This window comes from Octopus bimaculoides, chromosome 4, assembly GCF_046866305.1.
Source record: "Octopus bimaculoides isolate indiv1 chromosome 4, ASM4686630v1, whole genome shotgun sequence".
NCBI lineage: Eukaryota > Metazoa > Mollusca > Cephalopoda > Octopoda > Octopodidae > Octopus > Octopus bimaculoides.
Window position 1 is genome coordinate 54,792,918 of NC_142931.1, and position 9,016 is coordinate 54,801,933.

The following is a 9,016-nucleotide window of genomic DNA, read 5'->3' on the forward strand; positions in this document are numbered from 1 at the left end:
TAACCAATGGTAGCTTTAACCCATAAACAAAGAATATATGTACTTGTACATATATGTATGTATATATGCACACCTCAGTTGTTGCCACCAGTTATGGTTATAATTCAAGTCCTGTACAATATTTAAACTATTTGCACATTCATGAAACAAAGAGTTTTTTGAGTAATAATTACATTACTTACTAAATCACAGCTCTCTATAACTTTTATCCTTTAATTATATTCTATAATTAACAACATTAATGTAAAAAAAAAACAAAAGAAAGAAAACCAGTCATTTTCAATTCTTTTCTTGCTCTTTTCTCAATATTTTCAGAATTGTTTGTTTTTAATTTTGTATTTAAATTTTTTTAATTTTCTATTTTACTTTATCTTAGTCCTTTATCATCTTATAATCCATTTTAAAATCTATTATGATCTGTTTAGAAAATCAGTTTCATCTTAGCTTTAGACCGTTTCACTAAAGAAGTCTTAGACTCTCAGACATAAACTACATAATTATAATCACAGTTATCTTTCCATGCTTATTTGTAGAGCTAGAACTGAAAAGGTTTGAAGCAGTTTTCCTTCATAAATAATATAGCGAAATCTTTTTTATTTATCTATTATTATTATTGTTGTTGTTATTGTTATTATTATTATTATTATTATTATTATTATTATTATTATTATTATTATTATTATTATTAATATTATTATTATTATTATTTTGGCCTGATAATAGCAAAATATTGAACTATTTTTTCAATGTTGCTATTGTTTTAAAAAAATTTTGAAATCATAATCAGTATTCGTAGTAGTAGTTGTAGTAGTAGCAGTAGTAGTATATTTTTTAATACTTTTGAAAGTATTTGGCCAATATGTTTTTGGTTCTAGGAATGAGTGCATAAAATGTATATAGATGGATGTGTGTATGATAAAAATGTATGTGACAGTATGCAGATGCGTATGTTAAGGAAAACAACAGCGACCTTCATCCGGTTGTGTCTTACTGCTGCACTATTCAGAATTTACCTTGTAAATGTGACATTCAATTTCCATATGTTGCAAACAACAGATATGAAATATATTTCTTAAGTCTATTTTTTTTTAAGGAATAAGTTATAAAATATGAAGAAAGAAAAACAAACAAACAAGCAGAAGAATTTACTCTAAAAAATAATAATACCAAACTGATAACTAATTTACAGTGATATCTTAATATCTTGAGAGAACCTTATGGGCAATTTAAGTTTCACTTTGACCTGGTTCCATCAAAGCTAGGATTAGATCCTGTTACCATTTACATCTTATAATATTCTTGTAAATTTTGTTGTTTGGTTGTTTGTTTTTTATTTCTCTTTTCTCTTCTGTACATTCACTTGGATCTTTTTTTTTTTTTTTTATATTCTTATTAAGCAAAAAAGGAAAAAATAATAAAAATAAAAAGCTCTGTTGAGAATTAAAAAAAAAAAAATGTGCTGGTATTATTCTTGACAGGTGCTTTGGTTCAAGCTGAGTTTGCAAGCTGCTTCACTTATGTTTGCTAATGTTCTTGGGAAAGACATGAATGTCACAAAAAAAAACTAAAATCCTGTTTACCCTTCCCCTATAAACCCCCAAGGCTTTATGCCTATGTTAGAAACTATTTTCAAGCTTATACACAGTTGTTGATATTTTTTTTTACTACCTCTGAAGAGGCAGGAGTGAATGCATTAGCTATTATGGCTGGTGCTTTGGTTGCTAGATCTGGCAATTGAAAATTGCGAAAAAAACAAAAAAAAAATGAAAAAAAAAATTGAATGAACAAGTTAATAATGGCAGAGTTTTGTTGTTGTTATTACTATTATTATTCTAGTTTATTATTACTATATTAGTTTATTATTACTATTACTATTATTATTATTATTATTATTATTATTATTATTATTGACCTTTTAACTGGAATAGCTTAAATGTCTCTGTTGATGCATTTATTTTGCAGTTCTATTTTGCTGCATGACATCTGGGATTTAAAGAAAAAAAAAATTATTTATTATTTTTTGTTTGTTTTTTTCTTTTCTTTTCTTTTTTTTTTCGTTGACTTTAGGATTTGATGTTCTTTAATACATCATTGAATTAATGGTCCAATTATTCTATAGCAGATCATTGAATTAATAAGAGTATCATTCACGTAATGATTCAATGACCTCTAATGTACCGTTAATGCAGTCAGTGGTATGTAAATGTTCTTTCTAGTGTATCATTGAATCAGGGAGTCAAATGTACTGTAGTTGTATCATCAGCTCAGGGTTGGGGGGTGGGGGTGCAATGTCCCGTTGAACCTGTAATTCAATGTTCGCTCTGTTAAAAATTACATCAACGATTCAATGGTTTCTATTGAATCACTGAATCAGTGATCTGAATTATTGTCTAGTGCATCAAGGACCTATGATTCCCTAATGTATCAATAAATATCTCTGAGCTGAGTTCCCTCAGTGCATTAGTGTAGCAGTGATCTGATGCCATCTAGTGCATGTTACATTCTGGACATTATATAAGTTGAGGTTAAACTGTATAGTTAAGTATGTTCAACTCACTTTGCTAGGGAATACTTTTGTACATGTCTTGCAAATTGATGCCCTTCTCAGACGGAGCTGAATAATAATAATAAAGAATTCTATTGACTTCATGTCTTTTTTGTCTTTTCTCTTTTTCTCTTTTTTTTTTGTTTTGCTTTCTTCAGTAATTTACATACATGCTCAAATTATATATTATTTAAATTATTTTCCTTTTATACTGCTTAGACACTGCTGGAAGGAGCGTGTTTATAACCATAATCTAAGGTAAATGGAGGAAGTTATCCTTGATGCAGAGACCTGATAGGAATGCATACTTTTATATATATATGTGTGTGAAGGTACATGATGCAGTGCTTAAAACATTGGGCTTCCAATCATGAAGTAGTGAGTTCAATTCCCAAACCAGGCTATGTGTTTTGTTCTTGAGCAAGACACTTTATTTCATGTTGCTCCAGTTCACTTGGCTGTTGAAATGAGTTGCGATGTCACTGGTGCCAAGCTGTATTGTTCTTTGTCTTTCCCTTGGACAACATTGGTAGTATGGAGAGGAGAGTTTGGTATGCATGGATGGCTGCTAGTCTTCCATACACAACCTTGCCCAGACGTGCCTCAGCGGGGGAACTTTCTAGGTGCGATCCTATGGTCATTCATGACTGAAGGGGGTCTTTACCCTTTTTGTGTGTGTGTGTATATATATATATATATATGATAGGATTGCTTCAATATTTCAGGGGTAGTCTGAAGTATCTAAGCAACCAGGGGATAGTTAAATCCGAAGCCACTCCTGGAGATTACTTGTGTGGGTAGCGTCTTTGTTAGAAGGTATCCAGAGGCAGATGATTTATTATTTAAACCGCAGTTTATAATTATAATTAAGTGGAGAATGGAGAAACAAACACAAGAAGCAAGTCAATTGGACTAGTTAGCCATTGATTTAATTATGTGGAGATTATATAATGAGTCATTTACGATCGTTTCGATGTGCCAAATGGTTTGGCAGATCTCTTCAGAATGTTGAGAAGTATGTTAAAGTTCATGGTGTGAGAGATGCAGGAATAACAGTTAGTGGATATAGTAATGCATATAGTGGTATAAGAATAGAGTTAGGTATATATCATCATCATCATCATCGTCGTTTAACATCCGCTTTCAATGCCAGCATGGGTTGGACGATTTGACTGAGGACTGGTGAAACCAGATGGCTACACCAGGCTCCAATCTGATTTGGCAGAGTTTCTACAGCTGGATGCCCTTCCTAACGCCAACCACTCAGAGAGTGTAGTAGGTGCTTTTACGTGCCACCCGCATGAAGGCCAGTCAGGCGGTACTGGCAACAGCCACGCTCAAAATGGTGTATTTTATGTGCCACCTGCACAAGAGCCAGTCCAGGGGCACTGGCAACGATCTCGCTCGAAAGTCCTTACACATGCTGCGGGCACAAGTTCCAGAAAGGCGATGCTGGGCACAGGTGCCATTACAATTTCGCTTTCGCTTGCCCCAATAAGTCTTCGCAAGCTGAGTTTCATGTCCAATGAGGGAGACGACGTTGGCATGGGTGCCAGATGTCGAATTTAGTTCGAATTCACTTGCCTCAAAAGGTCTTCGCAAGTGGAGTTTAGTGTCCAATGAAGGGAGGAAGGTACGCATAAGTGGACTGGCTGAGGCCTTAGATTTAGGTCTCACTTGGCTTGCCGGGCCTTCTCACGCACAGCACATTTCCAATTGGCAGAGTTTCTACAGCTTATGTGCCACCCGCACAAGAGCCAGACCAGGGGCACTGGCAATGATCTCTCTCGAAAGTCCTTACACATGCCGCCGGCACAAGTGCCAGAAAGGCGACGCTGGACACAGGTGCATTCACGATTTCGCTTTCCCCAATAAGTCTTCGCAAGCTGAGTTTCGTGTCCAATGAAGGAGACAACGTTGGCATGGGGGCCAGTCGTCGAATTTAACTCGATTTCGATTTCACTTGCCTCAACAGGTCTTCGCACGTGGAGTTTAGTGTCCAATTTACTCAATTTCGATTTCACTTGAGACGACGTTGGCATAGGTGCCAGTCGTCGAATTTAACTCGATAATAGGCACAGGTATGTGTATGGTACTAAGTTTACTTCTTAACCTCATGGTTCTGAGTTCAGTTCCACTCTGTGGCACCTTCGGTCAACCAATACCTTGTGAGTTGATACTGTAGATGGAAACTGAAAAGAAGCATATTGTATATATATTTATGTATGTATGCGTGTGTGTCTTTGTGTTTGTCCCTCACCACTGCTTGACAAATGGTTTTAGTTTGTTTATGTCCCCATAACTTAGCAGTTTGGCCAAAGAGACTGATAGAATAAGTATCAGGTTTTAAGAAATAAGTACTGAGGTTGATTCATTTGACTAAAACCTTTCAAGCCAGTGATCTAGTATGGCGACAGTCCAATGGTTGAAGTAAGTACAAGGTAAAACACACACACACATGCACACACACACACACACACACATATCTCTTTTACTCTTTTACTTGTTTCAGTCATTTGACTGCGACCATGCTGGAGCACCGCCTTTAGTCGAGCAAATCGACCCCAGGACTTATTCTTTGTAAGCCTAGTACTTATTCTATCGATCTCTTTTGCCGAACCGCTAAGTTACGGGGACATAAACACACCAGCATCGGTTGTCAAGCGATATTGGGGGGGACAAACATGCACACATATATATACATATATATATATATATATATATATATATATATACAACAAGCTTCTTTCAGTTTCCGTCTACCAAATCCACTCACAAGTCTTTGGTCGGCCCGAGGCTATAGTAGAAGACACTTGCCCAAGGTACCATGCAGTGGGACTGAACCTGGAATCATGTGGTTGGTAAGCAAGCTACTTACCACACAGCCACTTCTGTGTCTATATATATATCATCATCATCATCATCGTCGTTTAATGTCCGCTTTCCATGCTAGCATGGGTTGGACGATTTGACTGAGGACTGGTGAAACCAGATGGCTACACCAGACTCCAATCTGATTTGGCAGAGTTTCTACAGCTGGATGCCCTTCCTAACGCCAACCACTCAGAGTGTAATGGGTGCATTTTATGGTACTGACAACGGCCACGCTCAAAATGGTGTATTTTATGTGCCACTCGCACAAGAGCTAGTCCAGGGGCACTGGCAACGATCTCTCTCGAAAGTCCTTACACATGCCATGGGCACAAATGCCAGAAAGGCGACGCTGGGCACAGGTGCCTTCACGATTTCGCTTTCCCCAATAAGTCTTCGCAAGCTGAGTTTCGTGTCCAATGAAGGAGACAACGTTGGCATGGGTGCCAGTCGTCGAATTTAACTCGATTTCGATTTCACTTGCCTCAACAGGTCTTCGCAAGTGGAGTTTAGTGTCTAATTTATATATATATATATATATATATATATATATATATATAATCTTTTGTGTATTGTAAAAATATAACCAGTTTATTGCGTATAAATTTTAACAACACAATCATATATGGACCCTGTTTGAGAGCCACTGATCTACTTTTTCAGTTTTAGTTTGTTATCCCAGATGGGCAGTGTCTGATGTTTGTGCTAGGACACCAGACATGCTGTAAAACAATGTTTGACATGTTCTCAGCACATGAAACTAATAGTAATACATAAAAACATATTGTGTTTATTGAATAATATAAATAAATACGTGAGTGTGTGTAAATCATCATCATCATCATCATCGTTTAACGTCCGCTTTCCATGCTAGCATGGGTTGGACGATTTGACTGAGGACTGGTGAAACCGGATGGCAACACCAGGCTCCAGTCTGATTTGGCAGAGTTTCTACAGCTGGATGCCCTTCCTAACGCCAACCACTCAGAGAGTGTAGTGGGTGCTTTTACGTGTCACCCGCACGAAAACGGCCACGCTCGAAATGGTGTCTTTTATGTGCCACCCGCACAAGCCAGTCCAGGGGCACTGGCAACGATCTCGCTCGAAAATCCTACAGGAGCCAGTCAGGCGGTACTGGCAACGGCCACGCTCAAAATGGTGCATCTCATGTGCCACCCGCACAAGAACCAGTCCAGGGGCACTGGCAACGATCTTACTTGGCTTGCCGGGTCTTCTCACGCACAGCCCATTTCCAAAGGTCTCGGTCCGTAGTCATCGCCTCGGTGAGGCCCAATGTACGAAGGTCTTGCCTCACCACCTCAGCCCAGGTCTTCCTGGGCCTACCTCTTCCACGGGTTCCCTCAACTGTTAGGGTGTGGCACTTTTTCACGCAGCTATCCTCCTCCATTCTCACCACATGTCCATACCAGCGCAATCGTCTCTCTTGCACGCCACAACTGATGCTTCTAATGTTCAGCTTTTCTCTCAAGATACTTACACTCTGACGGGTATTCACATTGACATTACACATCCAACGGAGCATACTGGCTTCATTCCTTGCGAGCTTACGTATGTCCTCAGCAGTTACAGCCCATGTTTCACTGCCATGTAGCATGGTTGTTCGTACGCATGCGTCATACAGTCTGCCTGTAAATGTATGTATATATGTATTATGCATATATCCATACATATATATCTGTATATATATGTGGGGTCGATGTATGTATATGTATTCATATGGTGGCTATCTTTCCTGATGCCCTAAAACAACAATACAAGCTGTATCAATCTAGTGTAGATCAGTGGTTATCAACCAGGGTCCGTATAAGATTGTGTTGTTAAAATTTATGTGCAATAAACTGGTAATATTTTTACAATACACAAAATATTATAACAATTTTTTTCATAGAATTCATAACTATTTAATTACAAAAATATAATAGGATTTTTTTTTTAACTCTTTAGCGTTCACATTATTCAGGTTTGAGATTTTGAATAGGTAACTGTTAAGTTTTAAGAATGATTTGGGATTGGTGTGAGAAATTAAACGTGGTCAGTATGAATATAAAACAAGTAGAATATTATGGCCTGACATGGCTGGTTTAAATGCTGAAGAGTTAACCCATTACCTCCCATAATTCTATTAACTGGAATTTTTTTTATGAAACTTTGATTTCTAGCATAAAACAGCCTTAGAAACATGCTGGAATGATCAAAATAACATTTCAAATTCCATTTTAAATAGAAATAAGCAAGATATTGGGTGAGAAATTAGCAAACCTCATTTGAATATCAGAGAAATATACCTAGTAGATATAGCAAAAAGGTTAGATATGTGTAAATATTGACAGATAATTACGAAATTTGAAATTTTTAAGTGATCTCATATGAGATCACTGGTAGGTAATGGGTTAAACATCGAATGGCTATGAGGGTCTAACTGGAGTTAAAAAGGAACCAAATGTGTTCATGGGTAGTAAATGGTTGAGAACCACTGGTTTAGATCAACATATACTTGTTTTTCAAAAGAACATTGAAAAAGGACAATGCAGGAGTGTAAACAAAAGAAGGCCAACAGCCAGACTTTTGCCTGGTTCTATAACGACTTTAACCCTTTAGCATTCAGATTACTCTGTCAAAATGTAATTCTTATTTATTCATATTGTTTTGAATTAATCATGAATTATCTTGTAGCTATGAGATTTTGATGAGGCAACTGCTAATTTCTTAGAATGACATTGTAGGGTAGGTGTGAGAAACCAGATCTGACCAGTTTGGATATAAAACAGGCTGAGTATTTTGGCCAGATATGGCTGGTTTAAATACTAAAAGATGGATTTGAAGAAAGTACTTTCTTAGTATATTACTAAACCATATTGCAATACCATTGCAGTACCCTGACATCATGGGATAATCTAATTTGATGAATGATGTTCCAAATACCAACAATACTCCTGCTATTATCTAAACCAACACAACCAACACTACTACCAATCTGCCAAATTTTGAATTAGCAGTGGTGCCCCAGCATGGCCGCAGCTCTCGAGCTGAAAGTAGTAAAGAAAAAAAACCCAGCTGGAAACAATAGTCATTATGGTAGCAATGTCTGTTGCTACATATGTTGCATGTCAGCACAATGGTGTGTATATGTGTGATTAGGTATAATGTGGAGATTTTACGCCCCAAGTTTGAGGCACAAGGGGTGTATTATACATGAAGTTGATAACCCTTAAACTAGCTGTAATTCTTTCTGCCTCACTTCATCTTTATCTTATTTCTGTCATTACAGCCATTGGAATAAGACAACCATTTTTTGCTCTCACAAATCACTTTTTTCCTGGTACTATTTTTTATACTACCTATTTGTTTTGAATGATTTTGTTGATCTTTGCCACTGCTGGATTTACCTACAAGATTCACCTGCAAGTGGAATGGAGGGTTATTGTGCAAAAAGGAACCATAAAAGGATTACATTGGATATTTAACTTGATATTTAAAAAAAAGTTTGATGTGAGTAAAACACCAGTAACATGGCTAAAGCCTTCACACATATAACATCTACAGTAAGGATAGTGTGTGACAATAGAGAGTAAGGTTGCT